Here is a 26,690-nt window from a genome sequence, read left to right as displayed (position 1 = left end):
TGTCCTTCTCTCAACACATTCCAGCACCTCAATGTCTGTCTTGCAGTGAGAGGCCCAAAACTGAACACAGTATCTGAGGGGTAGCTTCACCAGTGCTGGGTACAGGGGGACGATCCCTTCCCTAGTCCTGCTGGCCACACTGGTTCTGACACAAGCCAGGATGCTGTTGGCCTTCTTGTCCACCTGGGCACACTGCTGGCTCATATTCAGCCGGCTGTTGACCAGCACCCCCAGGTCCTTTTCTACCAGGCAGCTTTCCAGCCACTCTTCCCCAAGCCTGTAGCGCTGCGTGGGGTTGTTGTGACCCAAGTGCAGGATCCAGCACTTCTCCTTGTTGAACCTCGCACAATGGGCCTCAGCCCATCAGTCCAGCCTGCCCAGATCCCTCTGCATGATCTCCAGGAAAGATTTTTGTCTCCAGGAAATCCCAAAATACATTTTAGGTCCTGTTCATAATAATTTGGCAGGTTTGTCTAATTTTTGGTGTCCAAATGAGAGGCAGTGGCTACCTTTTTACTCCTCTTACAGTGCCCACCTGAGTGCCAGCACTTAATGACTGCTGACTACATGGCACCACTATAATGACAGCACTGGCAATAACAGCACTAAAACAACAATATCATTAAATCATTTTCCCAGAGGAGATGATAGACAATGATGAAGTAAAAGAAGAAAACTGTAAATATAAATAATGTTAGTCTTGCAGAAAATTGCTAGTTTATTCAGCAGGAAGAAAAAGACAACAATTATCAGAAACCCTGCAGTTCCTACAGATAAAGGGTTAAGATTCCCACAAAGTCCATCTAACTACAAGTTTTATTTGGACAAAATATAGTTCAGAGAGAATCTGTCCTTGCACAGCTGAAATGCCCTTTCTCCTGTTTCCTTTCCCACTGGAGTAATTAGCTATGGTAGCAGTTCAAAAGTGGTTGCCTGGCATTTATGATTAGAATTGTTAATTCTAAATTGCTAAATATTTCATTTAATAAGGAGTATAGTCTGCTTAAATTCTCACTGCTGCATACATTTTTACACTTGAGGTTACAAGTTACAATCTACAAATTATTGTACCTGAGAGATTAAAGAGTATGTGTTCCCCTGATTTTTCAGTGTGCGCACATGATGCATTTATAAGCACTTCAGGTCTAGTTATTTGGTTGTTTTCTTTATATAATCAATGAGAGCCCTGTCCAGCAACACTGGCTTTCCACGTGGTACTGTGAATAGTTCCACTGAAATCAGAGGCTCATTCATCATGCCTGATGATAACGGCTTGCTAGATTGGGTTAGATCTCATATTTACCCTCCCCCACCCACCCACATTCTGAGGGTGTTTTCAAACCATTTGGAAGAGAAAAATGTATACCAAAACACTCAAACTGATAAAAATACAAAGTACCCATAAAAATTGATGAGATGTCAAGATTTTGCTTTTAAGGCTACTAGAAGGGATCGTTTGTTGGCTTTCTGTATAACATGGTCAGTAAGTCTCATCCAACAATACCATCTGTAAAGTGACCACACTTGTGCTGAACTAAATCAAAGGTCTGAAAATTCATTCAGTCTTTATTTTTGAAGAGTCTAAGTCTTTACTCAACACTTTGCCTCGCAATGGATTTCAATGACTAATCAACTTAATTTTGAAAATGTGTCAAGCTTTAAGTTCCGAAAATTGTTCTTGACAATAACTCCCTAAATTAATTTTTACTTTTGGCTATACTGATTATTATTTTATCTATATACTATAAATCTCAGAGGGGGTTGTCAGTAATAAAATTATTAAAAATATATTGTAAGCAAGCATTTAAGTTAAAATTATTTTTTCTGTGATTCTTTAATCATTCAGCTCTCAGGGATTTGAGTCATCCCTGATTTACAAGGAAATCTGCATTTCTAACACCGGGAGAAGATAGGTTATTCTGTTGGCTTATGCTAACAAAGAGTACTCCAGCAAGTCTTTGGGATCACAAAGTTGAAGCCTACCAATCCAGTCATAAATTATAAGCCGTCTCATTAATTTATTTCAGGTTAGCACATGAAGGCGTTTTCATAACCATGGTTGCTACAAGGCAGGTAGAGTGCCTAGCAGCATGCATGGATTCCAGAGAGGTTTGTGATCTTCTCATCCTGCTGTGTTCAAAGTTTTAAGGATTGTCTTGAAGCAAATGTTTGATGGATAGCATACAATGCTCTTCCATCCAGCACTGTGAGTCATACATAGCACTGTGTATTGTACCAGTTTATTCAACTTCCACAGACCAGCATATCCCACACAGAGACCGAAGTGTGTTTTTTTCCTTTCTCTAAGGACAAATTTTTGGATTCTACTTTATATTCTTTATCCACAGCTTGTGAAGTGGAATAGAGTTCCAAATGTGGAGACGGTGACTTGACTCTGCTTTTTTTTTTTTTTTTTTTTTTTTTTTTTTTTATCACAGGGAGAAATAAGCCTTGATTAATGATGAGTTTCTGTTCACAGTGTTCTTTCTTTTAAAAGGCAAAACCTGTTCTCTGTGTGTGTGTAAGATGACAGATTGACAGCCCTGGGAGACTGAAAGCCCTCTGTTTATCCCCAGTACAGATACAGCGCAACTACTAAAAATGCAACTTTCCATGAGCTACCCTGCCAATGTATTTCAGCCTCGATGTACGTGGCCAGGGAAATATTCAGGACACTAGAGGTTATTTTAGTTATACAGGCTACACAGTCCTTTGTCTTTGCCAATGCTACCCACCATTGTGATGGCAGTTTCTGTGATCTGGACATCTGAGAACATCGGCTTCCATTGAGCAGTCATCACATGGTAGTGACTTTCATTTAAGACTGAACTGGTCTGAATTTGAACTGTGTTTCATAGATAAATGCCTTAATGTCTTGTTTCAAATCATCTGAGCCTTCCAGCTATCTGAATGCTCCTCGCTTGGAAGAAAAAGAAAAAGAGGTTATATTTTGCATTTGTTTGACTGGGGAAAGGGATCTTAGCTGATGATATATGGGGCTGATCATATTCATTCCAGTGCTTTGGTGCCTCTTTGAAACTGATGGGGATACGCCATGAGGTTTTTATGACTCTTCTTGCGTGACTATAAAATTCAGTGAGTTCAGACAGCATAGCTAGGGGAGCATCCTGAGCATGTGACAGTGAATAACATAGTGAATGGGCGGTTATTTGCACACTGATTACTGGAAGAGATTTTCACAGATGCAGACTAGGAGGATTATAGGTTGTAAAATGCTTTAGTACCATTTTGGGAAGTGGTACACTGGAGATGTAAATGAGGAGATATTGTTAATGATTGGTTTCTTGGCACATTCCTGTTTCAAGGAAGCCAAAATTAAACCAGCATTCTGTGGTGGCGATAGGAAAAGGAGCACATTGGCTGGGCATACGGCTGTCTCAAGACAGCAGGTGTTGGTGAGGGAGAGGATGAGATTGGGGCAGGAATACTTTTATGATCAAAGAGAAAAAAAAAGTCAACGTGGAAAAAACACGCAGAGGAAAGGTGACCAAAGAAAATCCTCAGGGTCTTTCTTCATGTCCTGGGCCCAGTGTTTAGTACTCAGAAAGTGAATTTAACATTATGTGACTGTAATGAATTTTGGTCAGGGATCTGCTCAGGCAGCCCAAGTGAAATACGCTTTTTTTACTTTTTTTTTCCCCTCATGAAAATAAGGTTCTGTAGAGGCCTGGTGCAAGGAATTCAGCAGCTGCAGAAATTACTGAGGGGACATTTGGTCTTTGTGATCATGCAGTGAAGTGCTACCTTGCACTGCTACGGTGGCAGTATATGATTAATATTGCAATTAATAGCTCATGTTTCTCCCCTGTGCACCCAGATACTGAGCTGTCTGAAACCTGATTCAAGCGATCTTGCTGCAGCTGCAGTGTTCTTGGTACAACTCCCCTGTGCTTTTATAACACTGTAACTAATATTTCAATGCTCTTCTGTTCCCAAAGTCCCCAAATCTTATGTCAACCTTTTTTTCTCTTTTTTTCCCATGTTCTACAAATAACGTTTGCTGCAAGGATGTGAATATTCTCTGTTTCAATGAAGGTCTACCTAATGCTGAGCTGTTATTTCTGTATTTCCACACTGAATTCTAGAGCATGATGACCATTCCCTCTGTCCCCCAAGACAAGGAGGGAACTCATACCATGAAAGATTGAAACAGTTTGGGCTGTCGAAGGACCTTTACAAAATCTTTTCATCCAGCTCTAGAATCTGTGCAAGCCCAGACATTTCACATATATGCCTGACAGAGAATTTTGACACTGCTTTCATGTACTCCAGGATTTTGAGAATATTAAGGAGCTTTCTGGGAGCACATTTAGTTACTCACAAAAAGCGCAAATTCAGGATAGCTGGGGGTTTATTTTTTGGTTTTGCTGAGGATTTAACTCATCAGATACAGCTTTTCTTAATGGTTCCCTGAGAACTATGCAAGACACAGACTATGAGTTTGTTCTCCTACCAATTTTTTTTCCTACGTGAATGGCCAGTATAAATATCTTCATGCCTCATCTATTAACATCACATCCTACCACGAAAATCTCTTTTCTCAGTAACCGAGAAAAATATTTGCTCTGTTTGCCATTTCATGTGCTATCATGTGATAACAGTACTGTTATGTGGAAAAACTCTGTTGATTTTCATTCTTATAATTACAGTGCTTAGTTGTCTGCTGAAATGTTCTTTGGTCCCCAAGGCCATTTTTATATAAAGTCAAAGTCAGTAACAAGTATTTTTATGTCTTTTTAAAATTGCTATTAGCATATGAAGCTTTTTGCTATTTGTAAACTTCTCTATCAGTTCAGTTACAATTTGCAACATAAATTTAGTTCAACTAGCATCATCTGAAGTGTATGTACCTCATATTGTCAGCTATACATCCCCCATACCATATGGTATGATACTCCCAAAGAGAAGCTAAACCTTTTCTGCACAGTAATTGTTTTCATTTCTATTAAAAGAGAAAGGCACAAATAATAGGTACAGTAAAGGCATGCAATTTTTGGCATGTCACTAAATCCTTGATGTCTATTAAAACCCCACCTAAACTTGCAATTCCCTTGACAGAGCACGTAGGAAGGCCTTTCTCCATCTGCTGTTTTTGCTGATGAGATGCCAAATGTCTTTACAGATACTCTCATAGAAAAGGAAGGAAATGCAGTTACAGGATTCATGCTCTTAAAAGCAGTATTTGAGAAAAAAAAAAAAAAAGGTGAAGTGATTTTATATATACTAGATCACCTTAGAGAATGATTACAAATTATGTTCATTTACAATAGAAAAGAGTGATAACTGATTTTTATGTATTGGTGTGTATAAAAGATGATGCTTGAAACGTCCATCATTCTCTACTAATTCAGCTGTCCTCTTGCCTTTAAACTTACAGTTTAGCACAGAATAAGAAGACAGCTTTAATCAAGTTTCAACTAATCTAGTAGAACTAACTGAGACCGATTACTTTCGTGAGTGGACTTTTTTGGATTATTTAGGAGTACTTTAAATGCTGTGAAAATGTTAAATCTTAAAATCTTAGTAAATATTTGCCTCAGCCTCATCTAGAACAGCTTTATACAGTGGCATTGTATTGTTAGATGTACACACACAGATGTGCTTTCAAAACAACAGCAAATTGTTAACAAAGACACACTACTTGTTTTGCTTGTTTGTAATGCACTGGTATGGAATTAAAGCATTTCCTTAGAGACTGAAATGATAATTATACCTTTTTTTTTGGTAACATGTTTAAACTGAAATATCCAGAGCCAGTCAGGTGACATCATTTGACATTTTTGTCAATTATTTTTTTAACACAGAAATAAACCTGACAAACAAGATTCAAGCAGTTTTACATGGGGATTTCTTTCATATTCACAACCGATTGCTTGAATAGCAAGCAGTACAATCTCAAGAACATCAAGCTGCTGAAAGAGTGTCTATGAAAATAAAACTGTCTTTGTGAACCATAGGTGATACATTTTCTGTATTCTCAAACATAGGTGTAAATTGAAACAGAGTAAAACTAGCAAGAGCAAACAGGAAAAGAATTAAAACACTATGTCTTTGTTGTTTCATTTCCTTTACTACAGAGTGCAATCAATACTTTACAACAGGGTTAATATGGTCTCTTCAAACATGCTATTATTCTTTCAAAATAGCACAATAACTTTATTAGTTATGCTGTCTGCAGTCTTTCCAATGTGACAGGATTGTGTGGGTGTTCGTAATTTTCTTGGTGCCCTCTGTTGGAGTATTTTCCATGAGTGCTAACAATAGCTAGCACCACACAGCTGCACGAAATTGGAGTGGTGGAAGTTCTAATTCTAATTAGTATAATTAACACAAACAAAAAAACGTCCCACACTGAGAGACTTACTGTTTCTGCTTAGTAGTTACTGAATATTCAGTTTCCACATCTGACGGCTCTTTACTATTCAAGTGAGGCTGTAGTCGTTGATTTATTATTTTTTTCCAGCTTCAGTGACATTCAGGTGCACTGAAAGGTATTTTAAAACATAGCCTAGAGACTGATCTGGTAACTAGTTGTATTCCTTCTTGTACCTTCCTTTTGGAAAGCATCTGTTTTGTAAATAAATACACGTGACTAAGCACTGGAGCCGTTCAGGGTAGCAGCACCTCCTGCTTTTGGTTTCCGATGAATTCTGTATTCACAAGGCATGAATTCCTTCACAACAGAATCAAGGTTGAGCAAGTTTAGTCATAGTGACCAGCTACACCACTGTATCGAATGCCTTGATCAAATGGTGAACGGCCAGCCTTTGTGGGAGGGGAGGAAGAATGCAATCAACTTATTGTCTGAGGATATTTGAATACCCTAGTGACTCACTTCAGAATTGGATTGCATCCCAAGGTCCTATGGACTGTCAGCCTTGGTAACTGTTTTCAACATGCTAATCCTGGGCAAATATATATATATTATTTTTATTTTTATTTTTAAGCTTGCTCACATCTTTGTATTCAAACCACCTGTGCATCACTATTTCTGCTTATAATCCAGGGTGCTAGTATCCTGGCAGAACAGTATTTCATTTGTCTTTGATCATACATATCACCTTAGTAAAAGGGCAGAAATGTGATGTACTTGCTTACAATGACAAGTACCTTAAGCTACAAGTAGCTGCATTTGTGTAGCAAAGTGCTACTCAGCACTGCTTTGCTATGCAAAGGAATACTCAGTAGCATTTAGTACTACTGAATAAAAGTGTTACCTATATGGTGGGTCCCAATGGACAAAATATGGGAGAAGTCATAATCTGAGAGGGGATTAGTTAACACAGGGAGGGTAGATGTGTCAACTGGTGCTTATAAAAATGGAAGAACTGAAGAAAATATTATCTTCTGTAATTAGGTTGGTGTTGGGCAATCCTGACTGCCTCACCTGGCAAAGTTAGAAGTGGTCATATCTGCACAAAGTGATAATTTTTCTATCCCTTTTCCTGTCAAGATTGAGTCAATCATTATGTGACAGACCACCCATGTGTAAAAAGATATATGTCTGGCAGGAGCTGATATGGAACCTGCAGATGGGTTTATTGGTTTTGAAAATGAAGTAATTTTCCATTAATACTTCCCATAGAGGATAAGGCCCTGACACCTTTCAGATGGGCTGTAATTAGTCCATTATTTGAGGTCTCAGATACTGCAGCTGATAACTGTGCAAGTCAGAGTCTTTTTCTAAATTGCCCCTTCATCTTTCAGCCTGGTTTTCTGTCTGGATATAGCACTGTATGAATCACTCATGCTAATTAATAGTCAACATATTAGATGCATGAGTTGTTTATAATTTCTTCTCTCTACATTGCCCTCCCCTCAGGTATCCATTATGAATAGTAAACTGTTTTGTAGAAGCACCCACTGGTCCTGGCTACTGTGCAAATCTGTATGAAAACACGAACCCACAAAGCATAGAAACTGAAGAAAGATAGCATTAATGACCTTATTACTCCAGTCTGAATCTCTGTAACAGCAGCTAATTCTCAATACAGAAACTTTGATTCTGCCACTTATCTCTTCCTTTAGAGGTTTCTCATTATTTGTATGTGGTGCAAAGAACATGTATTTCCTCAACTATTTTGAAATGAAAAACGTGTAACATTTGTATTAGTCCTTTTTATGTAAAAGGATCTAACTTTGGCACTTACATAATTACTAGGATTGATATGTCACAAATGTACATTGCTTAATTGTAATATTCTGAAATATTCATTTGGGGTCCAGTAGTTCATCTCTGCCTCTTTCCAAGTGTTTCTTACATGATCACTTACCCTTAAGTAATTAGCAAGCATCAGCTGATCTGAACTAGAATAAGTAGTCCTTGGTACAGATCTCTCAAAAAATGAGGTATTCCTTAAGAACTACAGAGAAAAGAGACGGTTAGATATACAGAAAGAAAGAATTAAATGTACAAAAGAATTAAAAGTGCACAGGCATCAGTGAATTGATAAGTATATGCTCTAATGCACTCATTTTCTTACTAGGAATTGTAAGGAACTTGGGAGTAAGAGACTGAGTTGTTTGCAAGAGTCTTCTAAAGGATGTTCTATCTGAATAGATAGGACGCCATAAAAAAATGAGAGCTGGAAGAAACAAAAAAGGCTTACCAGATTTTCCAGAGGGATGGAAGAAAATGAAATGGCAGCAAACAGCAGAAGTTGGAAAGGCTGCAGGAAGATGAGGGCAGAGTGTCAGCCTGCGGGTTTTCGCTTTTTTTCTGCTGTGGAGCTGGATGGCCAGTAAGGACTGAGGGCCTGGGTGCAAAGAAGAGACAAATGAGATAATTTCCAAGGGGAAAGGCCTGGAGAATTTCATGTGGGATAACCAGGAAGTCAAAAGATTGAAAAGACCTGTTGTGACAGAGTACTTAAGAGCAGAACAGGACACAGGGACAGCAGGAATGCCCTATAGCTGATGCGTATGCTGTAGTGGTGGGGGAGCACTGGGTAGAGAATTGCCCTTCCAAAGAACCGTGCAAAGAGTTTGTTAAGATGTCATTTTGTCTATGGTTAATCAAGGGAATTGCAAGCCAAGTTCAGACTGATTAGTCCTGTCAGAAACCTGTCTCTGTGTCAAGTGTTTGCACTGACAGAAACATCCTGACTGCATAGGCTTTTATGTTCAAGTTCCCTCCATCCCTCCAACTGGTGATATCCTTGTTCTAGAGGAAGTAAAAGTATTAGGTGAGAAGTGTTAAAATGCATTTAATTACACTGCATTTACACCTACAGTTAGCCTGATAGAGGTCATACAGTTAAAAAAATCTGACAGATAAACACAAAACATTCTTGTGTTTTTTGAGTTTTACTCTCCGTAAGTGGCTGCTTGCATGGACCTCTGTCAGGACATACCTAACTGGAGCAGAAAGATAACACCACTTCTCGCTACCCACTGCCAAACACTAACAGAAAATAACTGCATTCTCTACTTCACTGCGGCCCAAAGGCATCCAGGTAAGTCTTATCTCATAGTCACCTGAAGCAGACCCAGTTTGCAGGGAAGCAGGTGAGGCATGTCCCCTTGATCCATGGCACCAGTTCTGTAGGGTGCCAGGAGGTGTCTTAAAATAATTCAACCATTTGAAAGTGAATGTATATCTGTGTCTTACACGGTAGTTGTGGTGGTGGAATACTTTCTGGTTTGTTCCTCTTTCAGTCTTGCAATAGCCAGTATTAAATAACATTAGTCAGTAGCAGTAAAGATCAAAAAATAAAATTGTAGTCAGTATACCATATGTTGATTTGCAGCTAGGATGCAAACCCTGCCTTCAACAACATCTGTGTGAAACAGCTCTGCCATCCAGCTGCCATTACAGTTTTCTCTTTGGAAAAAGAAAAATATGTTTCTACATCTTAGTTCACCTGAGGTATGCACTCCAGAGGGGCCAGTTCTAGCATTGTTTTTTCTGAAAACTTATGCCAATCATCAGTAAGACCTCAGATGTATCAGTAAAGTTCGCTGTATAAAGTGACACTGTACTAAGTATTTGGTGTGTGCTTTCCATGAAACAAACGAAATTTTTGACCCCATAGGTTTAGATGACATAGACGTATGCTCCTGGCATTCCTGTCCTCGCTCAGTTTTTACTGTCATATAAAACTGATCAGAGAATTCTGTGGTTTCATGGAAGGGATAATACACTTAAGTTAAATAAATTAAATGACAAAGATTGTGAAAAGTCACGAACTTTCCAGAATTCAAGTTTTTATGATAAGGATTACCGTATAAGGAGTAGTTTTAGAATTACCGTAGAAGTGGATGTCACGGTTCTTCAATTGAGCTGGTCACAGCATTTCAACATTACTTTTTTTCTGTTGAAATGTATTGTTTCACAAGTGTGCCACCTCAACACATTTTGAGAGAGGATCTCCCACCATCATTAGCACAAGCACCCACTGATGGGTGACTCCAATGTCAGTTCTCTTTTCTGATGACTCAGAGCAAAGATTTCCTGCATTTAAATTTCACACATTACAGTATTTAGTAAATCACAACTTACTAAACATACAAACATCATACCATTCATATGAAAATGTTTCAGAAACTTTTTAACTTATAGAACTGAAATCATATTTTTAAGACACAGTCATTACATTAAACTAATTTCATTATGTAAGTATTAGGGAAGTTAGGGGTACATCTGGATTTTCTCCTTCCAAAACGCAGGAAAAGGTGCAGTAATAGAGCTATTGCCTCTGTCCTCTTCCAGAATCAAACATAACCAGCTTTTCTGCCTGTTGCCTGTGATCCTTACTGCAAGCATTTACGCCATGCATATTTGTATGTCTTTCTTTGAATGCTGGTTTTTAGGATCATTTGAAACAAACCAACCAACCAACCAAAAACTGTCCTCAAACCCAAGAGTTATTTGTTTTTTAGCTAAACTCATCTTGTGCCACAGTTACCCATCAGATATCCATTTGTTTTAAATTGAGCTATGTAGGGGATATTATTAATTTAGTAACTACAGGTCGAACAAAACTGTATTATTGTGGCTTATGGGATGCATTAGTAGTATTGCAGCCTGATCATGAGTTACAGCCATGTGGTGTTTCATGCTGCATGCTCAGTGCAGGAGAAAATAATCCCTCCTTCGAAGATGAGATGGTCTAGGACGAAGGACACCAATCACGTACAAACAGGTCTGGAGGTAAAAGGAAATGTCTTAGTGACTGAACACCAGTTGCCCAGTTGGTTTTGAGGAGACCTTCAGATCAAAGAAATTTTGGAACTGCTTATGTACTTTGAGTTCTGGTTTTCACATTCTCTGGAGGGGAAAAATAGCTTAGAAGCAGATTTATCTGCACCTACAAGTTCTTGATTGCATTTACATTCCTTTGAAGAACAGAAGTATTTACAAAATACTTCATTTCCTAATATGAAAGGGAGCTCTTTGCTTGTGCTGCTGTTCCTTATTTTGCACTCCCAGTCGCTTTAGCTTTCGATTTACGTGGAATTTTTTTAAAAAAATACTTTTCCGTATAGAAAAATGTTCAGATTGCCAAGGAATGGTCTGCAAATTGTAGAGAAAAGCAGGATGGCATATCAGTTTATTGCTGTTCCTGCTGGTATTTGTGATGAGATGCCAATAACAGGTTGGGTAAGGTCTGTGGTGCCCCTGCCCCCTCTTTCTGGCACTGCTGAAGCTGTAAGGGAACCCCCCAGCATGTCTGTGCAGCACACAGGAACATGCTGTTCCCACCCCTCCACAGACTCAGTGCACCCCCAAATGTATACACACAGATGGCCCCAAGCTCAGCTGGTGTAAATCAGTGCTGCCCATCCGGCAGACTGTATGTACTTGCTGTAAATAGATGCTGGGCGTTACATCTCTGTCAGTGTAAAACCACATTCCTGCAATATTGGGGCTGAGAACTTAAATCTATGAAACTCATGCAAGTAAAATTAAAGTCGCAGTCACTTGCTCCCCTTGACATACAAAATATGGTACTTCATTACATGTTTATTTTTAGTGCATGTACAACGCAACATGAGGGACTTAATGTTGCCATGGGAACCATAACTTTGAATTCCTGACTTTTTATGCATTCTTTTTTTGTCCTACTATGTTTTATCAAAAAAAAAAAAATGTACAGGAAGATCATGGACAAAAAAACATTGGACAAAACTCTAGTCAGTGCTACACTGGTATGATGAGCATCAGGAGGAGAATAACTAATCTAAAATATTATCACTTTTAATTAGTAAACAAAATTATACTTGACAAAACATGATGAACTGGAATACAACTAAATGGATCTGGCAACAGGATCCTATGCTGCTGCATATATATGTCTCAGATTTATATATCTGCCCCAAATTTTATTGAACTAGCACCTGAGCGTGACCATTTTTCTGCCAGTCTGTTGCAATGGCAAAACAAATAGCTATCAAAAGGAACAGAAAAAAATGATCTATACTCCTGTGTGGAGATTGAGCCCTAACTGCTGAACATGGTAAAAGGTTAATTTTATATATGTTGATTTTTAAAAAAATTCTTTTTTCTCTTTCAAAACGTATTTATCCTGAGGCAGTCTATTCTGTCTTTATTGCACAGTCTACACTGTAGCATGTAAAGAAAGAGTGTTATGACCGCTGTACCATTTTGTAACTCTACAAAAATAAAGACACAGCAGTAGATACATTAATAGACACTTTTAAACTTGCTGTTGGTCATTAAGGAGGAGATTCTTCTTTCAGCTGCATATTCAGACTGTCTGGAAATTGGAGGTTTCACTACCATCCTGTGGACTCCAGGGAAAAAGTACCTGAGACCTATAACGTCTCTAATCTCTCCAAAGGAAGGGGCTTATACCGATGGAGAGAGTTCATTGCTGGGTCTTTGATTTCCATCCAGCCATAATCCCTGACTGCCATAACTCCATCTGTGTGATTTTTATGCCTTATAGAGTTGACAGCGACATGAAGAAAGTCTGACGTGGTATCTCAGAAGATGTTATTTACAAACACTGGACAAACATGCAGTGACCTTGCTGTGCTTTGTCTGGTTTCTGAGAGTTTGTGAAACACAGTGAATAACTATTTACAGTGAATAAGCTATTTTACAAACTATCAGAAACATACTAGTTGATCCCTCTATACTGCATGACTATAACTGACAGATCACAGAAAACTAGTGCTTTATTACTTCTGTGCTTTGCTGGATGGTGGTGTCACCAAATCCTTGAAGATAAACACAACCTTTAATACAAAACAATACAAAAACTTAAATGTGCTTAAAGGTTACTGGAAAATATGCATGGTCTGCTTACAAAGCTGAGAAATGCATTATAACATTTTTGTGGACAACAGTTTATTAGTATAGAAATAGTATTCGGGAGAATATGCAGATATTGCGTGTCTGTACCAAACACTCTGAAGAGTTTAGGTCACATGCAATAGCTACTGGGTTCTACATTTCTTTAGTGGCATCATGGATCTATTTTGGCAAGTATACTGTAGGTTGAGTACATAAAAAATACACAAATAATATCCAGTACTGTGCTTATCTCTTCATGTTTTCTCTAGGAACAGATCTCTATGTGAACGAAAGGGACAGTGCCAGTTTTGTCTGGTATAATGCTGAAGTAATCTATTGTAAGCATTCAAGATACCCATGAACCATGGTCACGTTTGCTGTCTAAGACCCTTTCTTTCCCATGCAGGCTGTGCAGCAGTGTCTAACCACGGTTAGCCTTGTGGTCACATTTCTCCTTGAAGAACATCCATCTTAAGACTGTACTTAAACAAGCCTGGGCAAGATTTTAAATTCCCTCTTCCAGGCAACCACTTGTGATTGATCTATTCTGTTACTTTCTCTTGGACGGCATAACATTTAAGGTTTTGTTGTAAGCTACCTTTACCAAGAAACAGAGCAAGAATAATTTCCAGGTATTTTTTAGTAAGTCTGTTGATAAATCTGTCTTTGGGGAAACAGTAAGAGTTCCAGTTTCCCAGTTCAGTACATGCTGTTTATGGTTTTATAAACTTTTCTGCAGCAGTATCCAAGGAATCTAGGATTACTAATCATCATGGGTGTTCTCCAAGAGTGGGAAATCCTGGATAACATGGCTGCTGCTGGAGGGCATATTCTTCTCAGGCTGTAGTCTTGAATGCTGGTCTGCTACTCTGTTGGTGGTGCCACCAGTTTCCTTTATCCTTTCACTCATCAAAATAATGTGAAAAAATCACATGGCCCCTTTTAAAATCTGATTACAAGCACCTGACCACTCAGGCTAGTTTCTGTTGATTAAAAATATGGCTGTGTATTTGGGATTATTAGAGAGCTCAGGGCATTTTAAAGGGATACAACTGTTTTTCTATGCACTGTGATCCTTTTCCCTTGCATTCATAACTCGAGGTCCATCGTCTGCTACACTGTGAAGCCTAAGAGAAAGTCGAACAAAATGCTCCTTTGTGCTCTCTGCCTTCAGCCCTGGCTCTGCCCTCTGTTCCAGGCTCGTGTTTGTACACAAAAGCATACACATAATTCACAGTGGCAGAAGCAAATCTGGATGAGCTAGGTCCCTTGTGGATGTGGAGCCAGAGGGCATGATCAAGCATGCAGTTGTTGACTGATGGCTCGTTCGCACAATGTGAATCTGAACTAATTCTTTCTACCAGATAGTTTAGCTTATTGTTAAAAGAAAATTGCTTCAGTGTTATTTGGGTAATGTGCCTGCTAGAGGATGTGTGCATAAAAGTTTTTGCATCTGAGAGCACTGAGATGCATAATATTAGTGTGATCATGATGTCGTCTTATTAGTAAGACAACTTGTCCTTTTTTGTCAGTGAATTGCAAAGATCTGTCAAGGCCCAGTTTAATCTACTCCCTGTAATAGGATTTGTCTGTAGCTTGAGGAAACAGAAGCTTGTAATGCATAGGGTTATTAAGAGTGGGTTGTAAGCTATTTGAGATTCTTTAATAAAATATAATATCAGTATATTCAATGAATATGGAAAGAGGGATCTAAATATTTCTCTTTACAACCTTCAAATATCTTGGGAGAGGAGGATGATACCAATTAAACCAAGGGGAAAAAAACAATAGCTCTTTGAATTCTAGCCTTCCTCAAAGTTAAATATTGATGTAAGCTACAGTTCAATTCAAGAATCTCATTGCCCCTGCTGTAACCATTAAACTAAATCCCTGCCCCATTCCAAGACAAGGTTAATGTATTTAGGGAACCTTGTGAACAACAGCTTTGGCTGCTTTCATGTACACCCATGCGTAGCCCTTTTGCAAACAAGGCAGTTTTAAACAAGGAAAGATAGAGCTGCCAGGAGGTACAAAGTATTCTGCCCTGTGAATTGCCTCACTTCCTATGTAACAAGCTTTGAGACAGTTCAAGGTATTTGCAGTCCCAAACCTCACTCACCTCCTCCCTTGGTGCCTTGACAGGAAACACAAAAATCGAAAACTTTAATTGCTTCTTTTTAGAGGGAGTTTTGGTGTCCGGAGCAAGCAATCAACACAAAGTGATTAGATTTGTTTGTTTGTTTGTTGTTTTTTTGGTTTTTTTTTTGTGGATAAAGCCATTAGGAACAGGGCTCTGTTTTATACACTCCTGAGCATTAAGGTACACTGTAGTAGGAGACAGCCTGCTTTAACGCAATGTTTCCTCCTCTACAAACACACATACCTATCTATGTACAGCCATATCCCTGTTGCTGGAGGTTCCTGGAACTGGAGTAATTTAAAATAAACTAAGGCTGGCATCTTTTAGTCAATAACATATTTGCAGCCCCTATAGCGCATCAAATTCACCATTTACCTTGCTGATTAACATGACCTTCGCCATGCTCTGTCTAGACAGGTTAAATACCTAGATTGTCAGTCACTGCCAAATTGTCACTAAATCTATTGAACTGAGATCACAAATAAGCAACTTGGGACACTTTAACTCACTTGAGGTACTCCATAAGTATTCCCTGATTGTGGTCCTCCAAAAGTACTGTAGGGAAAAATGTATGTTTTGAAACTGAATGCCCTGGTTCCCCTAATGAGTTGCCTCTGAATACAAAATCTAGATTCAGATCTCTGAACACCTGATTCATAGCCTGTGCTGACATGTCAGATACGAATAGTCCTCAGTCTGTGTAAGGAGAGAAGGGGGAGGTGAAAGAAGTAGATTTCACCATTTGTTGGGGTTGGGGCTGTTTGAGGGAGGCGGGGGGAGGTGGGGGGGTGGTACCTGCAGAGTTTTGCAGGAATGGCAAATGTATGAAAATATGTATGGTAAGATTTTTTGATTTTAATTGAAAGAGAATTATTTGGAGTTTGTCATTACGAAACGGAAATTCTCTTTGGACGATGATAAAAGAATGAGATGAAACAAAAGGGGATTTTTCCCTAAGGAATTATCCTCAGTTTAATGACTAAGAATTTGTTATTAATTAACCTGAGTTAATCTGGAAAACAAGGAAGTTGAGCTCCCTCTGTGAAGTTATTTGCTAAAGGAAATAGGCCTGGATATTATCTCAGATAGAAGGGAGAAGGAGTATAGCTCATTCTCCCATGAATTCCATTTGAGACAAAATCATACAGTGAAAGCACCAGAGAGAAATCTAGGCCAGTCTTGGCTCAAATATATTCCACTGAGGCTTTCCCCAGGTCAGGAGGAGTTTACTGTGCCTTCAAGGAGTCTAGGACTCCCAAAACGGTTTGTAAACTGTCTTGTGGAGAGACAGCAGATGGTGATTCTTGTGGCCTCACCCATCCTCTGTCAAGAAGCTCATTCGTGTTGGGAATTGTTGCGGTGGTGAGACTGCTCTTGCGGCTTAAATTGGACCTTACCAACGAGCAACATGTCTCTATCTGTATTCCTTCCCTGAAGCATCTCAGGTTACTTCTCTGAAACCTTAATTCCAAAGCAGATATTACCTCTTTTTTTATTAGAGAACATGGAGCATAAAACATCTTTTTTATTGCTACTCTGTTTTGAGTCCCAAAGGTTTTGCCTATGATGAGCAACGTGACATCCAAAACATTTCATAACTTCCTGAAGAAATCTGAAGCCTATAATTTTCAGTGACTTCTAACACAGCAGAGAATTGAAGAGATTGAGAGCCCCACTCGCAGAGGGACTCGAGGAGCACAGTGTGAGCGGTGCTTGGGGGGTGCCTGCAGTAACGGTTACATGGCTGTAACCTGGGGAAAGCAGCAGCTCTAAGATGCCTTGGCTCGCTGTACAGTCACAAAACTTAACTGGAAGGAAATCTCAAAGACAGAAATAGGACTTACTCTTTCCTTCTTTCACAGAGATGAGCATTTTTCCCAGCTAGAAATCCTGCACAATGGTAAGGACCTGGGAACCAAGCCCTTCACTATGTCAGAGAAAGCAGAGATGTGCTGTTTCCCTCTTCACTACATCTGCGAGCTGATGGTACTGTGATGAGAGTAATCACTGGGGACAGCACGCAACGTACAGATCAGTTGTCTGCCTGGACAGGTTCCTGAAGCAGGAACCTGAAGGTTGTTTCAGTTTCTCAGATAAATGTGTTAACCACGGGCTATAGAGCGATCCAAACCTCCCGAGCAAGGAGGTCTATGGGTCCTGTCAGGTGGGCTGCAGTTCATGCTCTCTGACCAAACACATTTCCACATCTATGCACAAAAGAAAATCTTCAAGCAAGAGAGCAGGAGAGACCAACTTTGGAAACCACTATAGCCTAGTGAAAAATACGCTTAATGACAAATTAAGAGACCAACAATCAAGCAAGAATGAAAGTTCTCTGTGCATTTTAAGTATGTTGACTTACTGGGCATTAAGAGAGTTAGTAGTGGGAAATAGCTTCTCCCCTTACTGCCAGGGGTGTGGCATATATCCTGGTATTGCCAAGTGCAGTTGGAGCTGCCAGTTTCCCATGGAGATCAAGATTGTACCCAGGCCTGTGCCTTCCTTGCAGGTAAATGTTCTAATGGCACTAATGATGTAATTAGAGGGATCACTTCTGTCTCTCCTTTGCCTTTTGCTTGCATTAGACACAATTCCAGAAAACCAACGTGATCAGGCTTTGTAAAAGCCATAATTTGGGACAGGGAATGCCTGACTTTCAAATTCTACTGATTTTTGTGGACAACAAAGAGTTTTGCCACAGACTTTAAGTGGATAGGATGAGAGAGTGTTAGTGATCTTCATGCTTAAAAGTTGAACTAAGTGGTACCCTCCAGCATCCTTAGTTGAACTAAAGTGACACCCTCGGGTCTTGGTAATTACACTACAAGAGAAAAGAGGGTCTAAAACATGGACATAAAACCAGATTAAAAAAGCAGTGTTTTTTCAAAAGCAGAATACTCTTAATTAATTAATTTCCCACTTAAAATCTGAAGTGTATCTCACCTCATAAACACTCAACTTGTAGAAAAAATCTAAGTAATGAGTTCCAGTGGCATGAGGGAAAATGGACTGACATGAAAAAGCATGAACAAGGTGGCAATGAAATTCTGCAAGCGAGGCTATGTCTGGTTATATATTATTTTAATAAGACACACAAGGGAGAACCTGCTTCCAATATAACGGTGGAAAGTCATTGCTAATGTTACCGTGTCTTACTAGAGCTAAAGGCTGCTAAAGATTTTGGAATTTTGCAGCCAAATCTTGTGCTCACCAAACCCTAATATAACCTCAACAGTATGATTGCAGAGTGGCTCAGAGTGCAACCCTACATGCTCCAAACACAGTTTATAAGCAATGAGGCTGTGAAATCAAGATTCCTAACTTCAGAAGGTTAAACCTTCTGTTGACTTCACCTTTCCAAAGATTTCAGGATGAAATAAGAGCCTGTGGTCCATGCAGCTGCAAGAGAAGCAATGCTCCATGTTTATTTTTAAATCTGATATGCAACAGTAGATAAAGTAGCCAATCTTCATGCACACATACACACATGATAGGCACTCTGTTAGTGAGCTATCACAGACCATACATCAGATGCAGTGGTAACAATTCTAATAATATTGAACAAAACTGAGCAAAATTAACCCACAGGAGAAAAAAAAAAAAAAAAAAAATCTTACATTGCAATCTACTATTCTGTTGACTAATCTATCAAAGGAAGGAGCACTTGCGCTATTTGAAACTACACTGGCCATTTTTCTTTCCATATAGGATCAATATATATATAAATAGCTAGGTTGCAGTTAGAAAATGGGTTTTAGATAACAGAGCTGAAGCTTGAAAGTTAGGCTGTTGGTACAGCAAGTGCCAAGATTCCTTTAACCCACAGATACACAAAAAGTTGCACAGATCTGCAGAAAACAGTAAGAGGTAAGAAAATCTCTATAAAAGTGAAATTTCTCTCTACTGTTGGATTCCTTTGGCAACAGAGCTTCACTTTGTGAGTGGTGCTTGTGGCGGATAAGGAGCTATTTCCTGCAGGATTTCTTCTTGAAAGTCTGAACTTTCCCTGTGGGAAATTTCTGTACAGGCAGTAAATTCTTTGCAGGCCATTGTACGCTAGCTTGCCAAATTCTTCCCTCTTCCTAACTGAGATAAAAACGTATCTGTGGTATTTTGAGAAAAGCAGTTGTAGCCTTTTTTCTCCCTCTACAGTGAGTATTAGGAATTTTTCACCTTTATTTTGATCTTCCCCAGACTGTTGCAGTTAGGAGGTAGATTGTGTCTAGAGCAAAACTCTATTGTCTAGTAGACTGCACTGGCCACCTGTTACCTTCCTAAATTCTAGAAAAAATACCTCTTCAAGTTTAAATGCAGCATAATAACCTGCACTGTTCTTGGAAGACCAAGCGTAATAGCAGTGAACAAAAGCAAGGTCTGCTTCCTATCAGTGGTTATAATCTCTATTGTATCTCATACACATCATGGTAAAGAAACAGAGACCACATCAGTGGTATGTGCTGTCAAGGACAGGAAGTTTCCATAACTTCTGTGGTGTTGGTCGAAGAGAGCCAGCATTGAAGATCGAGTACTATGTCTCTGGTATAGTCTAAGAAAAACTTTAAAAATGAAAAAAAAAACCACCCCACATTTGTCTCAGAATCCAGATGCACAGACTATCAGTTCTGAGGTGGACTGTGGGTTCACAGGCAGCCTGCTTTACAGCCATTCTCACCTTCATCCTGTAGAATTCAAAGAATGATGACAAGATTAGATGATATGATGTGATGGTCTGTTATCTTTTTAGTATATCTTATCTGTGTGTACAAAACAGGCACTCTAAGGTGAAGCCTACTGTCTGAACCTTGAAATGAGGGGGTGGGGGGGGTGGGAAAGGGAAAAAGAACATGTGACTGTGTTCTCCAGAGAAAATCTAATCTTTTACAAAAATAAAACAGACATTATTAATGCATTGAGAAGACTGACAAAAATAGTTCTTTGGACTTGGCCGTAGACAAACATAAAATGACTGTAAAATCCATACCTTAAATCCACATACCCTGCGGTGAAAACTGCACACTCAGATACAAAGGTCAGTCTCTTTAATTCAGACTTGGAACCTCTTACGCTTCCTCTGAAAACTGGGCTGTAGCTAAGGAGAAATGAGGGTAGACCTAAGAAGCCCATGACGCCTCTGGTAGCATCAGAGTCCATGGTGCAGGATCCAGGTTTAGCATCACATACCAGGGCAGCAGCCTCCTCACTAGGAAGCCTTCCCTCTGAGCTTGCCTTCCAGAGCAGTGCTTGCCCAGCACCAGTCAGAGATCAACAGCTGTGCATAGAAACCCAAATGTTTGGTGCATGTGCAGATATTTCCAGACATAGTACAGAAAATTCCCATTATTTTGCATTAATTAAAACCCTTGCTTAACAGCCACTTGTTTGCAATTCTGTAAATTTCTTTGCCTTTCATTAGTGCAAAATAATAAGAAATAAGCATGTGCACTTTTGACACATTTCATCTTAGGAAGTCAAAGCTCTTCACAAGTATTAATTAATCTAACACCCCATTTATTTATCAGAAGCCTTTAAATGTTCTCAAGTCATAAATGGTGCTGTACTGTCAGTGCAGCTTGTGTCAGTGATCTCAGCCAGCATGCCTGAGATTAATCATTCTGTTCCAAACAGGCCACGGCAAATAATTTGTTCTAATATATATGTTTGACAAAGATGACATAAATTAATATCATTAATTATTTTAAGTGGTTTTAGACCTCCAAAGTGAAAGAAGCTTCCCTGTATATTGTTGTTGGTTTTATTTCTTTTTAGTAATGAAATTGCATTAAAGAAATTGAGGGTACAAATTCTTTTTCGTAATATAAAATACCTTGTATTTTAACATGTAAGGAAGAAGTTACTATAGAACTAAACGCATCATACTTTTTCCCAGATTAGTCTCAAAGCAGCGAGGTTACAGCCTAATCCAATAGTCACTGCTTTTTATGATCTCCTTTTATACTGGAATCAACCAGATCAGGATGGGATCTGATGCAGTATATCCTCTTGTCAGCAAACCAGTTGTTAACATACACTTAAACCGTGTTGTTTAAGAGTGTGTCTAAAAAGAGATTGCCTTGAGAGTATGCTTAAGGTTCAAATGTGCTCAAGTACTTTGGTGAACCTTAGTACTTTAAAGAATTTAAAACATTTTAGCATAAGTCCAGAAATTAGAAGGATTTGGGCAAGTCATTAATTGCATTTGAGAAATGGCTCTCTCATGTAACGAGCACAGGCCAATAAAAAATAAAACACTGAATCTTTTTTTAGAAATGTGGTACCAAAGGTAGTAAAATCATGTGTGATGGACAAATAAAATTCTTTAATCTAGATCATAAAACAAGCCGTTCAGTCTCCTGTTACATGAAGGTATCTACCTATGGAAAGTGAATAGGTCTCAAATGAGAAAGCTCAAATTGAAAATCTTGCTTCAGAAACATTCCTGTGCAGACTGCTTCCCAGTTCTGAAGGCACCCAATATAGTGTGAGTTCCTGTCTTTCTGTTAGACCTGGAAATAGCACAGAGTCCTGTACTTCTGCTCTGGAGCAGCCGTGCTCTAGGCAGAGTGAGCCAGGCTCCAGGACCTGCTGCCTTGAGGTACCCCATTGAATAGGCACGTCTGGCAGGCTGGGAGTCCCTCACAAAATGAGGAATCACTGATTCAGGAAGGAGGAAATTCCCCTGGACCCTCTCCCACAGTTGTGTGCCTTACCTCTCAACTATAGAGCAATGTGCCCCCAGCCCCACAGGGACTGTGTCCCTTAGTGTAGTGCCCCGCTTCCACCAGCAGTGCAGGGGACACACAGCCATCCCAGCTGCGCCATCCAGCCTCGCTACCCTGACCAGAGCACTTCCTTTAGTGGTGGGAGATGCAGGTCTGAAACCTCTAACTGAGGAGGTGTCACACCAAATATGTCTATTTCCTGAGAGAATGAGTTATTTAAGAAACCTACAAGTAAGGGCTCCTTCTTGTGGAGGTTTTGAGACTGTGAGTCCTGGTTAGATCCTGAACATTTAGGTCAAGGGAGGTGGTGTTCCCCCTCTGCTCCGCTCTCATGAGACCCCACCTGGAGTACTGCATTCAGCTCTGGAGCCCCCAACATAAAAAGGACATGGATCTGTTGGAACAAGTCCAGAGGAGGGCCATGAAAATGATAAGAGGGCTGGAGCACCTCTCCTATGAAGACAGGCTGAGAGTCTTGGTATTGTTCAGCCTAGAGAAGAGAAGGCTCCGGGGAGACCTTATAGGAGCTTCTAGTACCTAAAGGGGGCCTACAAGAAGCAGGAGAGGGACTTTTTACAAGGGCCTGTAGTGATAGGACAAGGGGGAATGGCTTCAAACTGGAAAAGGGTAGATTTAGATTAGATATAAGGCAGAAATTATTTACTGTGAGGGTGGTGAGGCACTGGAACAAGTTTCCCAGAGAAGTTATGGATGCCCCATCCCTAGAAGTGTTCCAGGCCAGGCTGGATGGGGCTTTGAGCAACTTGGTCTAGTGGAAGGTGTCCCTGCCCATGGCAGGGGGGTTGGAACTAGCTGATCTTTGAGGTCCTTTCCAACCCAAACCATTCTATAATTCTATGGTTAGAGAGGTGGGTATTTCAGATACTCCTTAGGACTTAGTGGGGTTTGGTGTATAGACAATTCCAGGTTCAGTGTATGACATCTCTTGATAATCATCTGGAGTGTATAATGATCCTGTGTAGGCTATAGAGAGTACAGTTCTGGGTAGGTGTCTTACTTGCTGATGCCTAAATAAGTTTTTAGATCTATTTGTAAGTGCCTTAAGTAACCATCTTAACACGGCAAGTCAAATTCAACTTTGTATCACAAAAACTGAAGAGAAAAAGATCAGCGTAGAATAAGTGGAAGAAAAAGCAGGAAACTACCTACTGGAGAGCTGGTGAGTATAAAGACTATTCTTTGCTGAAGGAACTTAAACCATTTTATAAAAGTGCTCTGATGTGTCTTTGAAACTCCATTTCACATAGAAATAACAATCTTGATTCTCAGCTGGTATAAACTGTCAGGGATACATTGAGGCCAATTTCCTCCAGCTTCTGATCTGGCCCAGAGATATTGTATACTGCTATCTATACTAGTATCATCTAGTATCATCTGTGCTGCCATCAGGATGAAACATATATGTCTGCATATAGCTTTGTATCTGACAAAGACACAGAACTGAATTAACATAGAAGAGAAAACTAACTAGTACAGGATAAAATGAATACTGATGGCTGAAAAATTCTGTATACATGATAATGCACTGGTTATTCCTTAGTTTCTGTTTTTACTTATATAACAGGTATTTTCTTCAAACTGGCTGGCTGGTAGTTAAATTAGCTTAATTTATAGCCTTTTCCCAACGCAACACAAGAGCCTATATTCCCTCCTACTGAAGACAGGTGTTGTACTAACACACCTAATGTACTACTACTGTTTCATGCAGAGAGGATAAAATACGTGGTGCGGTCAGGGAAATGGCAGTTAAGTATGAGCATTGCACTGGTTTTTGGCAACATAAAATACTATGCCTTTCTTCCTTCTGAAAGTGCAGAAATTCACAACCAGTCAGTCAGAATGCAAAGGCTAAAGTGGACAAGTGACTGAGGTTTGTTTTCCAACCTTTTGTCAACAGTCTTACAGAGCTTTGCAGCTCTCAAAGGTTTTGTATGGCGTCTTCCTCTGGTGGAAAGCATGCACTTATTTGCATGTATGTGTGTGCACACGTGCATGCCTGTTCTCCTAAGGGAGTTTTACAAGATTTTCTACACATGAATGTAAGTTCAGTGATGCCAGCCTGCAGGAATGCAGGTCTGGAGATGTGAGGGGCGATGGTATCGGCCACATGACTACTGCCTGCGGTGAGAGATTCCAGTAATTTTCCCTGCTGTTATGGGAAACGTCATATGTAATTCCAGTTTTGACAGGTTTTTCTGTAATTGGTATTCGACTATTGGACGCACCTTTTGCTGGAACAAGGCACTGCCCCTCAGGCTGCGATCTGACAGTCTGCGGCAGTGCTGCTGCCTCTGCTTTCTGTGCGAACGCGAACGCCGGAGCCTGCACAGCTCTGCATGGGAACGGTGGGGGGAACTGACCTGGTTTAAAAATAAATCCCACCCCAGCATCAAAGGCCTATTTTTTTAGCTGGATCCAGCACAGATTCCTGGATCCTTGGGCTGTAGAAATACTCATGCCAGCGTGGTGGTGGGAAAGTCATGGGGTTGGGAGCAAGCGCCTGGGGAGGAAGGGGTGGCAGCTTCTTGAGATGACTCAGCGGATGCAAACTTTCTAACTGCCCTGCTCTGGTGTAGGTGTGTGTACTTGCACCACCACTGCTCTAATTCGGGTTTGTGCTCAATGGAGCGGATTTAAATGACTGCATAAGGCACCAAGACAAAAGGATAATTTAACTATTTCTTGTGATCATAAGCTGCAAAACATACCATTGCCACTGGAATGCTGGAGCTGCTGCAGCACTGCTAAGCCCAGGCAAGGTCTCGATGTGCTAAATGCAAGGTAAAGCCTTGTCATTGGCACTGACTTACCAGCCAATTTGCCTTCTGCATACACAGCACCATATTTTTAACACCCTTGCCACCTTTCAGCACGTGGAGTATGTTCTGGCATGCTGTATCACCACTGCATTAGCAGGCAGGCAGTTTGAAATAATATTTGAAAGACCTGTAAACCTACAAACTCTGAAATTTGAAATCAATTTGCCTTGAACAGGTTTGGCCTGAAGATGAGTAGAAATCTGAGCTGTACCAGTCAACCATAGTTCAGCTTTCATTCCACAGGTAATTGCAGCCACGTTCATTCTGGCATTAAGCAACTACCGTTCCTGCAGCTGTGATACAAGGGTGAGATGTGTATAGGTAGCTCGTTAGTGTGATCTCTCTTTTTAAAAGGAAAGTTATAACTAGGAAAGGATTTTCACTTTGTACACAGTGTCGAAAGTCTGGCTCTTAAAATCACCTCTTCTGAAAAATTCTGACATCAGAATATGATTAACTGTGCTATTTCTGTCATATCTTATTTCAGGAAGTCCACAGTAGTGTCATGGAAGCAGGAGAGTATTATTTTACATAGCATGCAGATTTAATTTTGAGATGTATGCTGACAGCCTATGTTACCCCTTCTGTCATAACCAAACAAAGTAATTAAGTTTGGAAAACCTCAGATTCTCTTTCAACTTGATCTTTAGAGCTGCAGAAATACTTTTACAGTCAGAAATCCAGCTTCTTTGCTTGTGCTGAGATAGTAGAGAGCTACTCGCCTTCCAGCTGTCCTAGTCTACCAATGGCTACACGGTGGACATTTTATCTGTTTGTTAATATAAGGTTAGACCCTGAAGTCTGTACATGCTTTTTATTCCAGTACGTTTCTCACTAAAGTCAAAAGATTTTTTCTGAATAGGACTGATGAAACATGTCAAGAATTAGATCTGTATTTGTTTAGTGCCAAATGTGTGTTCAGTACTGTCAAGTATGTAATTGTCTCCATCTCAAACATTTAAAATGTTTTGTATAGTCCAGTGTCTATAGACTAACTCCAATAACTCCACATTTTTTGATGAAAGACTCTTTCAGATTTTTTGTAGCAGCATGGCAAGAACCATTTCAGGATGGGATTTCAAAACCTTGATGAACAGTGATCTCTCTCTCTCTCTCTCTCTCTTCCGCGCCCCCCCCCCCCCCTCCTCACTTGGTACTACAATGAAACCCTTGGTGGGATTTCTTTTTTCTAATTGTGAAATTAAATTATTGCAAAAACAAGGAAACAAAAGCTGAAATACAGAACCTACTGAATAGCAAAAACCTTCCTATGGAAAAGGAACTCAAAACTTAAATTATAAACCTGTCAGTTCATCTCATATGAAGTTCACTTAACAAAGCGTATGTGACACTGTGCTACTAAGGTTTTAAATAAAGTAATATGCTAGAAAAAAAAAGATCCCTGAAGCAATGAAAAAAATTACCTCCTTACCACGTTTTAGATTGTGGGGATGTTCTCCAGCACAGCTCTGAGGCAGCCCCGGCGCAGGTTTCCTTGGCTCCTGAGACAAAGGTTGTTGTTCCCAGGACTGCAGAGTTTGGCAGAATCTGCCATCCCGTCTGGTCCCTCTTCCCTTTCCATTCATGATCCCCATCTCAGTGCTTCGTGTCCCCAAGCCCGTCCTTTCAGGGGGCAGAGCTGCGAGGCCAGAAGGGCAGAGGCAATGAAGAGCTGAGTACGTCAGCTCAGGATGCAGAAAAGATAGAGT

At 39.9% G+C, this 26,690-nt stretch overlaps 1 protein-coding gene across 1 annotated transcript in view; it reads right to left on the bottom strand.

Moving 5' to 3' along the window:
• Nucleotides 1-6,946: 6,946 nt before the first annotated feature.
• Nucleotides 6,947-26,690, bottom strand: part of LOC308064570 (vesicular inhibitory amino acid transporter-like) — a gene marked incomplete at its 5' end in the record, with an annotated part of 35,848 nt that continues 16,104 nt past the window's right edge. The window contains one exon of the mRNA XM_080389205.1: nucleotides 6,947-26,690. This exon is cut by the window's right edge and continues 16,104 nt beyond it.

The sequence above is a fragment of the Falco punctatus genome (assembly GCF_963210335.1).
Source record: "Falco punctatus genome assembly, chromosome: 5".
Classification (NCBI taxonomy): domain Eukaryota; kingdom Metazoa; phylum Chordata; class Aves; order Falconiformes; family Falconidae; genus Falco; species Falco punctatus.
Note: the sequence above shows the minus strand (reverse complement) of the source record. Positions and strands in the feature narration are given on the sequence as shown.